Source organism: Pseudonaja textilis, chromosome 1 (assembly GCF_049901715.1).
Source record: "Pseudonaja textilis isolate UNSWEBS1 chromosome 1, rPseTex1.2, whole genome shotgun sequence".
NCBI classification, from domain to species: domain Eukaryota; kingdom Metazoa; phylum Chordata; class Lepidosauria; order Squamata; family Elapidae; genus Pseudonaja; species Pseudonaja textilis.
Genome location: NC_141990.1, coordinates 153,207,791 through 153,222,135, shown reverse-complemented (window position 1 = coordinate 153,222,135; position 14,345 = coordinate 153,207,791). Strand labels below are relative to the sequence as shown.

The following is a 14,345-nucleotide window of genomic DNA, read 5'->3' as shown; positions in this document are numbered from 1 at the left end:
TAAATCAAATTCATTGTTAAGAGTTTCATCTTGTGCATATTATATTTTTTATCGACGTAACACACTTTTGAAGCTGTGACTAGAATACGAAAAAATGAATGTAGAAATTTTATACTTACTGTTGTTCTTATCATGTTATGAAGCTGGTAGTAGCTGACCATCAAGAATAAAACTGGACTGTTGCTACTTTGGTTTTAGAAATATAATTTTGTACTTGTTCGCTCCTTGTTTAAAAGTTTTACTGAGCCACTGGAGAAGAAAGTGCTTGTATATACAGTATGCAGCAGCGTGCATGTAGCTGGGCTAACCAGGCTTTCCCCCAGAAAACCTACACAGAAAATTTACACAGATTTTCTTCTGTGTAATATTCTTCAAATACACATTTCTTTGATGAAAATGTTACAAATTAAACTGAATTGAATTTTAATGTGGCAGTAGTGCAATGAAATTTGCTTGCCAAACACAAATCAAACTACACCACACTGTTTACACAGAATTCAGACTTCTATGAAATTGCGTACCACATTTTATGGAAATTCTATTGTTTCTGAAATGAAAGATGAGCAACAATAGTTATCAAACTATTATTTGACTATGTGGGCACCCAAGATGTACATACTATAAAACTAAAGTCATAAACATGATCACAAGGCATACCCAATTTTGCCTTGTGATTGCTACAGAGCAACACTAAAGACAGTCTCCAACTTACAACTGTTCGTTTAGTGACCACTCAAAGGTAGAACAGCACTGAAAAAAGTGACTTAGGACTAGTCTTACAATGTACTTACAACCATTGAAGCAGCCTCACAGTCAGGATGATCAAAATTTGCAACTGGCATCTATTTACAACAGCTGTGGTGTTCCAGGATTAGGTGATTGCCACTTATAACCTTCCCAGCCAACAAGCAAAGTCAGTGTGGCGAAGCCAGATTTGCCTAATAACAACACGATCGGTTCGTTTTAACAACTGTGGCAAAAAAAGTTTGCAAAACCAGACATGACTCACTTAACAACCACTTTGCTTAAAAGAAGAAATTCTGGTCCCAATGGTGGTTATAAGCCGAGAACTACCTACATCAGGGGTCGCCAACCTTTTGAACCTCAGGGACCATCAAACTCAATTTTAAATCCCACGGACCACTAATATGAATTTTGACTGGCAGTGGCTTGCTGATGTTGGTGGGAAAGTTGGTCCCATATTCCAGAGCTGCAATAGTCACAGGACTGGCCCTTTGGTCATCCCGGAGGAACTCATCCATGGCAGGCCGGTGTACTCGGGTGGAGGAGCAGCTGCTCTGGGATGACCAAAGGACCAGTCCTGTGACTACTGCAGCTCTGGAATATGGGATTGACTTTCCCACCTACATCAGCAAGCCATCCCAGGGCGGATTTCCCTCCCCCACCATTGGTCTTACCTTCCAGTTCCAGCTCTACTCAAGGTAAGATTTGCACTCGGCCGAAGGGTGGGAGCCAGCCGGTGGGCGGGCCATGTGGCTGGTGCAGCCTTGTGTTCCCACACAGCACGGATTAATTGCTTTGGGGGGACATTTCTCTGCAGACCACCAAAATTTTCTCATGGACCACTAGTGGTCCCTGGCCCACTGGTTGGCGACCACTGACCTACATCACTGCTGGAATGTACAGTCCAGCTCAAAAGTACAGCTGAATGTAGTTCCCCAAATGACTTGGCTCCCATCTTCCAAAAACCGTAATCAAATTATAGTTTTTAATTCAAAAGTAAGTGAAAAATAATTAAATGCATGCTACAGAATCATCCTATTACCAAATTTTAATGTGAATCAAATCAAATTTTCTTCTAACCCACCACATTACTTTCTTCAGCCAAAAACTACCCCAAAATATCTCTTAAAATCAAAGTGTGATCTTCAGCCTTAGAAAAATTGTAGATTCTTGCTCTGAGAGATGTAGGAGTCACATAAAGCAAGGACTGATTAACACTATCAATAGATAGAAGCCTTTATCAAATACGTTTCTTGCCCTGAGGATGCATAGCTGATCCCTACAAACCGCACTGATAGAAAAACAATAGCTATGTAAATGTAAGACATCTAAATGGTACAGAAAATGTTGTTACCTACTCTTCAATTAAGACAAACTTAGCTGAACAAAGAACCATGACTCTAACTTAGTTTTTTAAAAATCCCTACGAAACATGAGCAAATCATGAGCAAAACCCATTAATTACTGTGCACTAAGCTTCCTCTTTTAAAACTTTAAACCTGAAAAATATGCTGAGAGTCCAACTAATTGAGGAAAATGTAATAAATAAAGCTGGATAATCTTTTAACCCTTTGCTAGCCCCAGTGTAGTAACCCATGAAGTATAGCTGAATGGAAGGATGCTAATTATTGATGTATGTCACTGTCTAGACAATTTAATTTGTGCATTTAAAATCCCTGAATCTTTGGGTTCTCTTCTCTAGTGCAGGTATCCATTTTACATTAAAAAAAAAAAACTAATGAGTTTTGAACTTCCATTCCAAATCACTTGGCATTATATTAGATGATTTCCCTCCACCCATATAAATAATTACTTGGCTGGAGCCTTCATTTTTAATCCTGGTGAAAAATCTTTTCCCTAAAGATACCTTGTTTTTCTCCTCACAGCAGACCCTTAATAAAATGCACTAGGGAAGATGGGGTGAGGTGAAAAAAACAATAGTCTGATAGCTCAAAACTTTGTTCCATTACTGCATCAGAGCTTGGGGGGGTGGGGTATTATTTGATCAAACTTAAAAGCCAAATCAGCTAGCAGGAGGGAAAAAAGTTCCACTGATATGTGTGTGTGTGAGAGGGGGGGGAGGGGGGTTACTTTTAAATAAATGCATGAAAGATTGGTGAACCAGTACTCTAAAGTATAATACCAGAAAGGTTACGTGACTCCCTCACCTCCTCCAGTCAAAGGTAATTAGGCGCAATTGCAATATTCTGATAAATTTTATTATAAAAATTGGCTTCTAAATCAGGCATCCTATGAAAAACAGGAAAAAAGCCATCAAAGTAGTGTTGAGGGGAAAAAATGAGGTACTTTTGTCCCTAATAACATTCTGAGACTTAGACAAATTACAGGCAGTCCTCGACTTACAACAGAGGTAATCCCTGGGTTACGAGCGTTCCCTTAGCGAATGTTCGAAGTTATACAATAAGCCCCCCACCCCACCCCGCAGCATTTGTAAACAAGTTCTGAAACAATGACTCTTTAAGCACCACAGCAGTTGTTCACCCTTACGAACAACCACAGAGGTTCTGCAACATTCATCCTGTATGTTGCCGGCTAAAATGGAGCTTCTGAGGTGCAGCTCCATTTTGGCCTGCAATGGGCTGGGGGAGGCCTGTGGAGGGCTGGATCCCCCCCCCCAGAAGCTCCATTTTGGCCTGCAATGGGCTGGGGGTGGTCCATGGAGGGCCAAACAGAGCATTGGAGGGGCAGACCCACCAGCCCAGAAGCTCCATTTAGGCCAGCAACCTGCCAGGCAAGACTTGTGGAGGCCTGAACAGAACTGCAGAGGGGCGCATGCAGCTGAGAGGCTGGAGAGGAGACTGCTTGCTAGATCTTTACCAGATAAGTGACCCGGTGTGGCAGGTTGCAGGGGGAAGCAATTTAGGTGGTATGAGATATTTCAGTGGGCTAGGGAGGCCTTGGGTGATCTTAGGCAGGTGGCCTGTTCCATCACTAGCCCCCCCCATGGCCTTCCCCACCCTGAAATACCTTATGTGCTCTTAACGAGCCTTGCATTCGATTAGCAAATGTGTGGGTGAAAGAAGGGAGTGGTCCCATTCAAGGTACGAGATTCACTTTCACAGATCTTTGGGTTACGAATTGAATCGGCAGACACCATTATATTTGTAACTTGAGGACTACCTGTAGTACATTTAGTGACTGTTCAAAGTTACAATGGCACTTATGACAGTTTTTCACACTTAAGACCACCGCAGCATCCCCATGGCCACATGAACAAAATCCAGATGCTTGGAAAGTGGTTCACATTTATGACAGTTATCACATTTATCACAGATTATGTGATCTTGGGATCACATAATCCCCTTTTGCGACCTTCTGACAAGCAAAATCAATGGGGGAGCCAGATTCATTTAATGACCATGTTTCTAACTTAACAGCGGCCATGATTTCACTTCATAAATGTGGCCAGAAAAGTTGTGAAACAGGGAAAAATTCACTTAACAAATGACTCACTCAGCAACAAAAATCTGGGGCTCAATTGTGCTTGTAAGTTGAGGATTATCTGTAGTTGACCTGAAAGCCTCTTTCTGAAGCACTCTATATTTTTAGGGGCAGATTTCAACATTTGTTTCTGTCAGCCAAACTCTTGGGAGTGGAGTGGTGGAGTAGCCTTTTGAATCAGGATATGTACAGCCATTTGAATGCTACTTTTAAAACATCTGAAGTGCTCCAAACAGTTTGTTGCAGGTCTTATAACCATCTTGTAAGAACTAGCATGTTCATAGAACAAATGGGATCACTTTGCTAACTTTTCACTTGTTTGAGTAGTTTGGAGAACCGGCAAATACCACCTCCGACTGGCCTCAGGAGTGTGGAGAGAATGGGGATTTTGTAGTAACCTTCCCCCAGGAGTTGGGTGGCAGTGGAGATTTTATAGTATCCTTCCCCTGCCACGCCCACCAAGCCATTCCCACAGAACTGGTAGTAAAAATTTTTTGAATCCCACTACTGGTTGAATCCCACCATTCTTTTTCTTTGTGAGAACTATATTCTCTGTTAAGGAGAATTAAAGAGTATACAAGGGGCAATTTGGATGAGGACTAAGTTTTGCTGGAAATGAATTTTGGAAAAAACCTATGGCAGTCATGGCTCTAGTTGAACTGCAATAATTCAGTCATACAACTGTTTCTGAAAAAAAGTCTTCCTTGATTCTATATGGCCATTTACACACATTATAAACCACTCAGAGTCAGATATGACCAGAGTGGCATATAAGCCTTAGAATTAATTGCCCCTGAACTTGACTGAATGTAGAATGACCTGAATGCTGGAGACACTCGTAGGCCAGAACTGACTAGGATAAAATTATTTAACCTTTCCCACTAAATCTTCTCCTGCAAAAGGCCCCGACTTATTTTCAATTTCATAGATCATGAAAAAAACAGATTTGAAGATATTCACACTAGAAGATACAATACAGTTAAATGCCCCTTGTTTTTTGTTTTTTCTTTGTCCCACACTTCAAACCTATCGTTTTGATTTTCTCCACAATTTGCATGTGCATTCTCTCTCACACGGCAGCTTTAGTCTAATAACATCCTTTCAATATCAGTTCTGCTATTTTCCACCAGCCTTAAAGTTAAAAAGTCGAAAACTGAGGCCACCAGACACAATCGGTAGCTATTAAAATGGAAGATCCACTCCAGGATCTGTGTTCATATATTTTATTAAGCTGTAACTTGCTTGGTTTGCTTGCTTTTGACCTAGTCATTGTGGCATGTAAACTATGCTTTATGGCTTTAATGTCATGCATGACTCAAAACTTATACTTTGTTAAACAAAATATGGTTAAAACAAATCTTGGCTGAGAATATTGTGTGAAGCCAACTAGCTCTATTTTTTTTCTCCTGACAATATTATTCTCTTCAGATTCTCAAATACACAGGGAGGCTGGTAGAGCAAACTTTAATATACAGCTAAGCACCCACCACGTGAAAGGTCTACTATATTAAAGAAATGCTTCCAAAAAATTTTTTTCATTACCCACAGCCACTTATCAGAAAACCCTTATTTAATTGTCCATGTTGTGATTGGACAATGGATTTGTTATCATTACCACCACCACCCCCCCAAAAAAAAACCCACTTTAACCCAATGCTGGGTAAGTTACCTTAGTTTGGGAAGCACCGTATTAAACCATTTACTTTTCTAGATTTGATTACTGTTGTTAAAACTAATTTCACTCCTCTCTCTTCCCCTTGTCTGTGGATCACTACAAGCTCCACCATATTCTACGTCTAGATCTGGAGAAGGCCCTGCTTGGTCTTGGAAGAAATGGCCATTTTTACAAACACAGCACTCCCCTTCATAAGAACTGAAGCTATCACAGAAGCTGCCTGCGGTTCACATCTCTCTTAAGCCTGCTTGGGTTTAGATTCATGGATCTCAGAAGCAGTGCACTTTAGCTTCCAAATGTACCTTTTTTAGAGATGTCCATGATAAAAGGGATTTTTAAAAGGTGATGTTTTAGCAGGGGGAGTAATTTTTTGAGTAATTTCTTAGGGCTGGATGTGCGTGGGAGGGAAAAAAAATCTCTACCTGTGAGTCCACAGGGTACAGAGGCTTAGTATTCTTAAATCCAAGTTTAAGGTTGCCATCATTGACTATACCTGAGTTTGAATGCTTTCAAGTGATTATGATACTTTGAGAATGGTCATCCTGGCCTTGCGTAAAATTTGCCTTTAATTTTTCACTTGGTACATTTTAGCTCTGTGCTTCCACCATCTACAAAGAGCTGTTCACGCACGAATGTGGCTAACCCTCGGGAACTGCTGGCTGAGGAATTCTGGGAGTTGAAGTCCACAAGTCTTGAAGTTGCCATGGTTGGAGATCCCCTGCTCTGGAAGGTGTCTCCTTAGGGCTCTCACTTTTTTCCCTGCTATTGAATTGGTTCAGCTTCCTCCAGTCTGCTGGCAACCAGCCAATATGCTTTACTGCTCAGCCTTCTTATTTATCGCTCCACCCTGCTTCCTGCCAACACCACACACTCTCTGCAGGAGCTTTTTTTTCCCCTACACCCACACATCTTGTAGCCCCTTCCATGCCTCATCTTCTCAGTTGTCCTCCAAGTTCCTGTTGTTCCCTATATTCTTTGATCTGGGTTCTGCATCTCTATTCAGTGCAAGTACCTCTTTTTCTTCCTCTGGACACCCAGAGACCATTACCAATTCTGCATTCCTGGGCCCTTAATTAGCCTGCTTACCAACAACTTCTCCATCTATCTTCTATGTTTTAGTTTAAGCTTGCAAGTCTCTCCTCAATTCACTCAGAAGAGACAGTAAACGTAATACCTCCTTCTATTTATCAATAGCAATACCATTTAGCCTTACCATTATTTTTCAGACTATAAGATGCATTCGCCTCCCCCAAAGTGAGTGGAAATGTCTGTGCGCCTTATAGAGCAAATGTTGCCAAAGCTCTGCCCACCGACAGGCCCCCCACCCTTCAGTTTCTGCCTCTCAGCAATCAGCCTCCTTGCAGCAAACAGCCTGGTCAGCTTCAGCACAGCCTGATTTAGCACGAGCAGCTGATTGGTGGTTGGATCAGCCTCTCGGAATACCGATGATCAGCTGTTCCAGGCTGCGGGGATCACCGGCGCTGCTGCCACCAATCGCCACCTCTGTGTGTCTCATTTTCGGCCTCTGCACATCCCATTTTTGGCTTCCATGTGCCCCATTTTTGGCCTGTTCCAGGTGGCAGGGATAGGCAGCAGTGGTGGTGATCCCCACCCTGGAACGGGCCAAAAACAGAGGCCAAAAATGGGGCAGGCGGAGGCAATGATATGTGGCAACAGTGCTGATGGGTGGCAGCGATCTCTGCAGCCTGGAACAGCTGATTGCCGGTATTCCAGGAGGCAGATCCAACAGCCAATCAGGTGCTTGTGCTGAAGCTGACCAGGCTGTTTGCTGCAAGTAGGCAAATCGCTGGGAGGCAGAAGCAGATTTTTTTTCTTGTTTTCTTCCCCCAAAGCTAGGTGCATCTTACAGTCTGAAGCATCTTACAATGCAAAAAATACAGTAAATACTGCTTTACAGTCCTTTCTAAGTGGTTTTCCAGAGTCAGCATATTACCCCCAACAATTTGGCTCCTCATTTTACCCACCTCAGAAGGATGGAAGGCTGAGTCAACCTTGAACCTGGTGAGATTTGAACTGCCAAATTGCAGGAGCAGCCTGTAGTACTGCACTCTAACCACTGTGCCACCGTGGCTCATAATATCACATTAATTTAGCCAACTGAAGGGGAGGAGGCATCTAGTCCATTAGTGCAACTCAACATCTGCTAAAATGAGATGGCAGAATCAAGTGAGAAGTGTTTTAAGAGAGTCACAATCTAGAAAGGTCTGAGATAGGACTAAATAGAATAAAAGAAGATTCAAAAGAGAAAGAAGCCACCAGGAAAATAAAATGACCAGTCACTATAGAATAGTATGGATATAATCTTGAAGAAGGAATGCAACATCATAAAGTAAATGATAAATCAATCCTGGGAAACAGAGAGGGTGAGAAAGAAACTCAAGATAGCCCACTTTGATTCTGTTTGGCATAAGAGAGGCTAGAGGGAATCTGGCAGGTTTTCAAGGTTCTGCTCCTATATCCTATAGCAGAGCTGTCAAACTCTCGTCCGATGGCTGACTGAGTCATGTGCTGCCCACGCCCACACCCAATTTAGCAAAGGGGGGAAATGTCCTGATAAGTCAAGTGATGCCACAGTGATGTGAGTTTGACACCCCCGTCCTATAGCAACAGAGTTCCAGTACTCCTTTGTCTTGTCTGTTCCCTGGCCTAGCCTACTTTAAAGGGCTGACACAGACCGTCTGTGATAAAGTCTAGAAAAAGGTGATTAGAGATTTTCTAAGCAAGAATGCACAGGCAAGAAAACTCTGAAAGTTTTTTTTTTTGGGGGAATTAAAGATGCTGAACTGAGTGTTTGGTCACAGGGTTCTGTTTGCAAGTCAGATAACCAAATTGGCACGAAAAATCTAGGTTGAGCCACAGATTCTTCAGAGACAGCTGCCTGCTCCCATACATGCTGTTGCTGGATTGCAAACGCTGTGTTATCTCTCAAAAGCTTGTCCCAAGTGTGGATGGGGAATATCATCACCATATCTTCCTTAATCGCTAACCAACTATCCTAATTTGAAATATCCCTCACATTGAATTGGATTTTACTTCACAGGAATAGTAAGCTCTGCACCAACTGTTGACTGAAGCCTAGATGAAAAAGCACCATTGTACTGTATTGGGGGAAGGGCCCTATAATGAGAATGAACATTAGAAGAGAAACTTTCCTACACAACCAACAAAAGAACAAATGGAATTTTCTCCATTATGATGTACTTAAAACAGCGGCAGCATGGTGGTTCACTTTTTCCCCCTGGTTCCTTTCTTGGGGCCATTTAAATCTGTCTTCTTTTTACTGCACAGTTAAAGGCGAAGAGGAAAAAAGTAAGAGTATAGTATTGTGAGATTGCATCACACGTATCATGTTTCATTCACACTTGGAGCACAAGGCAGCTATGTAAGATTTAAAAAAAGAAAAAAAAAAGGAGAAATAGGGAACATATTCTGGCAGGATTTTGTGCAACAATAAGTTGATCTGGATCTGCTTCTCAGACAGATGGGGAGGAAAACACAGCAGGCAGAGATCAATAAAAGGAAATGCCAGTTGGGGAAATCAAGAAACCAAAGAAAAGTTTGTGTCATGGCAGAAAGTTAACTTATCTGGAATACAAATTGTGCAAAAGTCAAAACACCGATACTATTAAAAATAAGGATTTCCATGTTGCAGATGGTTCCAAAACAAAAATGCCTTGCCGTAACCTCTCACATGCATGTTTCTGCTTTCTGCAATCTCTGTCTTATAAATAAAGCTACTTTTATATTTTATTTTAAAGACTTTGATCCTAGAGTCCTTTGGACAGAAATTTAGAAATCACCATTCAGAGTCAGCAAATACTGTAAAAGTGAAAGAAAGGAAAGCAAATCGTATCTCATGTAGCTGCAGCTTTCTTTTTAATTTGTGTGGGGGGAAAAGAAAACTTTATGAAAAATGTTAAGGTGGCGCTATACAGACAAATTTGCTTTTTAAGAACGTTGTTTCATAGCTACCTACACTTCATTAAATCAAACCTACCCCAGGGCATTTCAAAACTCGTTGGACCTGCTGACTGACTAGCTGTACAATCTGATTTAAATAGGCTCTTTTTTCAACAAACCCCCCCCCACTTCAACATATCTGCATAGTTTACTTGCCATTGTGGGCGTTTTTTCCTATGTTGTTGCTCACTTTGCAGAATCTTGAACATGGGAAATGAAAATACTCTGCATCTGACACAGGAGCCATCTCTTCTTATTTGTCAGAGGTACCGAGAAAAGAAAACTGAAAGCGAATAAACAAAGAATCCCTTCTCTTTTCCTAGAACATAAAATAAGTTTCTCTAGCTTGAACAGAAATAATTTATAAACTAAACTATGCTATTAGTGCCTCTGTTATTTGCCATCCAGAAAGAACAAGTATTTCTTTCCCCTTCTAGTTCTTTCCATATTTCAACAGTTAAAACAGGGTACACAATTTCTAATGGTTTGATGCCTCCTAGAGTTTCAAATGTGGAGCTCTCATTTTTGGAAACATAGTAATTAAAAAAAACCAATCCAGCAATTGCATCCATTTCACCACCTTCCAACTTTCTAAGCTCAGCCACAAAGCAGAAAACTGTTTGCTGTTGCAATTAACTAATCTGCTACTTTATTTGGTCCCACCATTCTCTGGAGCTACTAAAGGCACACTTTCCCCCCCCAACCTTAAGGCAAAATAACCCCTATTTAACTACCATTTAGTGCCCCCCCCTAATCCTGTATAACAATTGAGTTAATTTTCTCCATGTAAGTAACAAAACATTTGCTCTCAGACCATTTTTAAATTGACTTAGAATGGGAATGAGAAATACAATTTTAGACTGTATATTTTAATTTTTAATTCTCAGCAGAAAGATCTGCTTTGGATCTCCCAGAACAATTCCCAATCCCATTACAGATGTATAAAATGATTAACAACAGGCCTAGATTACTAGAAAGTTGCTTAGCACTCTAAATAACTTTCTGGCATATACTCAAAAATTTCAATAAAACTTCTCAGTAACACTGAGTTAATATTACACCTCTTTTGTGTCCTCAATATTATATAAAAGGGCTGAATCAGGAGACTAAAAATCAACCACTATCATCTATCCCTATGCAATAAAATGAGAACTAGGTTATGTTGTTACATGCAGAATCGGATTTTCTTAAAAAAAAAAAAAAACTCATGGAAAGACATGAAGGTAACAACCCAGTTTTGCATTACTATGGGCTGAAAATAGAACTGGTTGTATAACAAACAACTTTTGTGTCACCTGGTCAGCAATAATGGCCGAATTTACCAAAACCTCACTCTGATCTTTAGTCATGTGACTTAGCTATGAGTATTCAGAAAGTATAAGCTGTTCTCATAAATGTTAATAAGAATATTTGGATTCTTCCTGTCCAAATCCCTAAACCTAGCGCTACTAGGCCTGAGTAGCAAAAGAATCCGGACAAACATTATATAATAGCAAAAATCTGATTATATTCTGTATCTCTTTACTGCCAACTAGTGGTTGCATGGGATTTGGCGGCCTAGATCTCCTTACCCTGCCTAAAATGTCATTGTTAATTTTCATGGCATTTAAACATGATTAATTTCTTATTCACATATTAGCAATTTAACTTAGTTTAAGTAAAATGGAGTGTTAGGCTAAGGCTTTTTCTGGGGAGGGAGAGAGTTAAAAGCATTTTATGCTTTTAATTATTCTTTTAAGTCAAGACAGATTATCAAATTAAGCATGTGTGAAATAGGAATCCATGCTATTCCTAGTAATTTCTGCACCAAAAAGCTGCATAACCCAACATGGAAAGCAAAATCTGTCAACTAAGTTTCAACTCTAACAAACCACATGCATTGGAATTACAAGTTAAGAACAGCATAGGAGACAGCATGGCACACATAAAATAGCTTTTTAGGCTGCAACCATATACTTGTTTTCTTTTAAACTCCATCAAAGTTAAAAGGAACTAATATCTTTTAAGAGTTAGCATTATGCCATCAATGGCCAAGCTTTAAATCTTCAGCTCTATCATAATGATTTTATGATTGATGTCCTCCTGCAACAAGTTGATGGAACAGATTAGGCAACGTGAAACTATACCACACCATGATCAGCATCGTTTGGTCTAGTGGTTAAAGCACTAAGGCTAGAAACCAGGAGACTTGAGTTTTCATCCCAAGTTAGGCATGAAAACCAGCAGGGTGATTTTAAGCAAGTCACTCTGTCTCAGCCCAACTCACCTCACACTGTGGTGGTTGTTGTGAGGAAAATAGGAACTATTAGATATGTTCACCACATGAGTTATTTACTAAAATAATAATGGTGGGATTAAAAAAACCTAAAATAAATAAAATAAGCCATGTTGAAAATTGGGTGGTCGTTATCTAGACCAAGCACGTCCACTTCGCAGCCCTAGACAGCTAATAATGCAAGCCCAAAAGTTCGTAATCTGATAACTTTCTGTGATTTATATCCATTAACTATGTTATATATTTTATATCCGGCTCATGACAATTCCTCTACACTCAGCGTGGCCCAGGTGAATCAAAAAGATTGGACACCCATGATGAAAGATGGCGGCGGCAGTAGCGGCGGCGTGAGGAGCTCCGGTGGGCATGGGCAGCACCAGGCGACAAGCCCTTTAAATGAGGTGACAGAATGCCAGAGCCACACACCATTGCATGTTCTCCCTTGCCTGTTCAATTCTTTGCTTCCGTTCAAGTGTCAGCCTAAAGGGTTTTTGCTCTGGGTAATAACGGAACAATTAGCAAAAATCTTGCTGATTATGGGAAAAATAGATCAGCTGTTCTTATGCCCTAGACTCATTCCCTCCCTGCAGTCATTTAAACTGGACCTTGCACTCACTCACTGGCTTTCCTTTAGTGCATAAAATGATCTTTGGACTCTGTAATCAGAGCCTGCTGTTTCTGGCATAGTTTCTTTTCTTTTCTCTCTCCCTCTCGCCCCCCCCCTCCCCATTTTAGCCAAGAAGCTGTTGCAACTGGCGCTGTCTCCATTTATGTTATCTTTTAGACAAAAACTGTACTTCCAAAGGAGGCACTAAAGAGCCCTTATGAGAGGGACAGCAAAGCACAGCTACATTTTAAAAAAATATCAGTCTCACTTCTGATCTGGTGCACTGTCAAACACAGATGAGGCAAATGCAGAATTCACAAACTTCACTCCATTTAAAATGTGCAAAATATCAAACGAAGCTCTGTTGTACTTGTCACACTGATGTGTCATACCAAGAGTGAAGAATGAATATTTATCAGCAAAGTAGTTCAACTGATGATGATTATGTAAGATCCTCCAGAAGTTTTAAATTCAGAGACAAACTGTTTTCGTATATACACAAAATCAATCTTATCATTGAGATAGTTTTCTAAAGTAGCTTTCCCCAATATAAGCTTTTGCTACTGTTTTTTATGTTGGAAGCAAAACAATTTTTAAAAAGCTAAACTTGTGAACACAGTATACCCGTGAAGTTTTTATACTTTTAGAGGACTACTTGTACAAGCTGTCTTATTCAGAATAAAAGCCACTGTACTAGAACAGGTTTTCCTATCTATTTTAGGCAACTTCAAGGAAAAACAACAGCAGCACAAAACATTTTAGGAAATAGCTCTATCATACGTTTGGTGTAAATCTCAATAAACGTAATTGCAATATTGGAAAATTTTTATTTCCTCCTCCTGAAGGCAAACTTTTTTTTTTATTAAATGATGCAGATAAAGGGCCAAAGGAAGAAACTCATTGCAGCTGTTATGCTAGATGCTACAATTCCTGTTTGAACAATGGAAGTGTTCCCTAGGATACAGACTCACATACCTGTCTGGCATCAAAGCTGCTAATCCCTCCTTCATCTCCAATACACACTGTCAGTCAGAAAATGCTTCCTCTTAAACTTAAAATTGGTTTCCTTCTATGGACACCAGTTTGTTTTATTACTTCAAGAAGAAAGAACGTAGCAGGGCACTGCAAAGCTTCACATTCAATTCTAAAAGATGCCTTAAAATGCAAGGAACACAAATGTAGCACCTATCTAACACAATCTACAATTCTTGGGGAAAGGACATGGCTGCTTTAAAGAGTTGTCCTAAAAAAGCAAAACAATCAATTTTCTTCAAGAAGCTTTTTCCTTGCTTTGCAATTTAGTAAAATAAATTAATACTAAGAATTCTTTCCTACTGCATCACACAATTAATAAAACAGAATAAATTTTTCAGTATCACTAAAGCTACCCAATTTGCAGCAAATTTAGGGGAATGTGAGGCTTGAAGAGAAGAAAGGCTGAAATCCAGGGTAAGACTTTTTTTGGGGGTGGCACAGGCCATAGCCCAAATTGAATCACAAGATAGCCTTCCTCAACCCATAACCTCTGAAAAGACTACAAATCCCATCTTCTCTACTCAGCACAGCTGTAGGCTATGGAAGCAAAATTTGTAATCCCTAAT

General features: G+C 40.3%; 1 protein-coding gene across 7 annotated transcripts in view; it reads right to left on the bottom strand.

The window, feature by feature from the left end:
- Positions 1-14,345, bottom strand: part of SERTAD2 (SERTA domain containing 2) — a 152,005-nt gene that overhangs the window by 29,175 nt on the left and 108,485 nt on the right. Inside the window, exon 1 of one of the 7 annotated variants that reach the window (XM_087919316.1) lies at positions 120-140. The exons of the other annotated variants lie outside the window; for them this stretch is intronic. The gene's annotated coding sequence lies outside the window, so the exon portion shown is untranslated. Of the gene's footprint in view, positions 1-119; positions 141-14,345 lie in introns of those variants that run through there. 7 annotated transcript variants of the gene reach the window in all.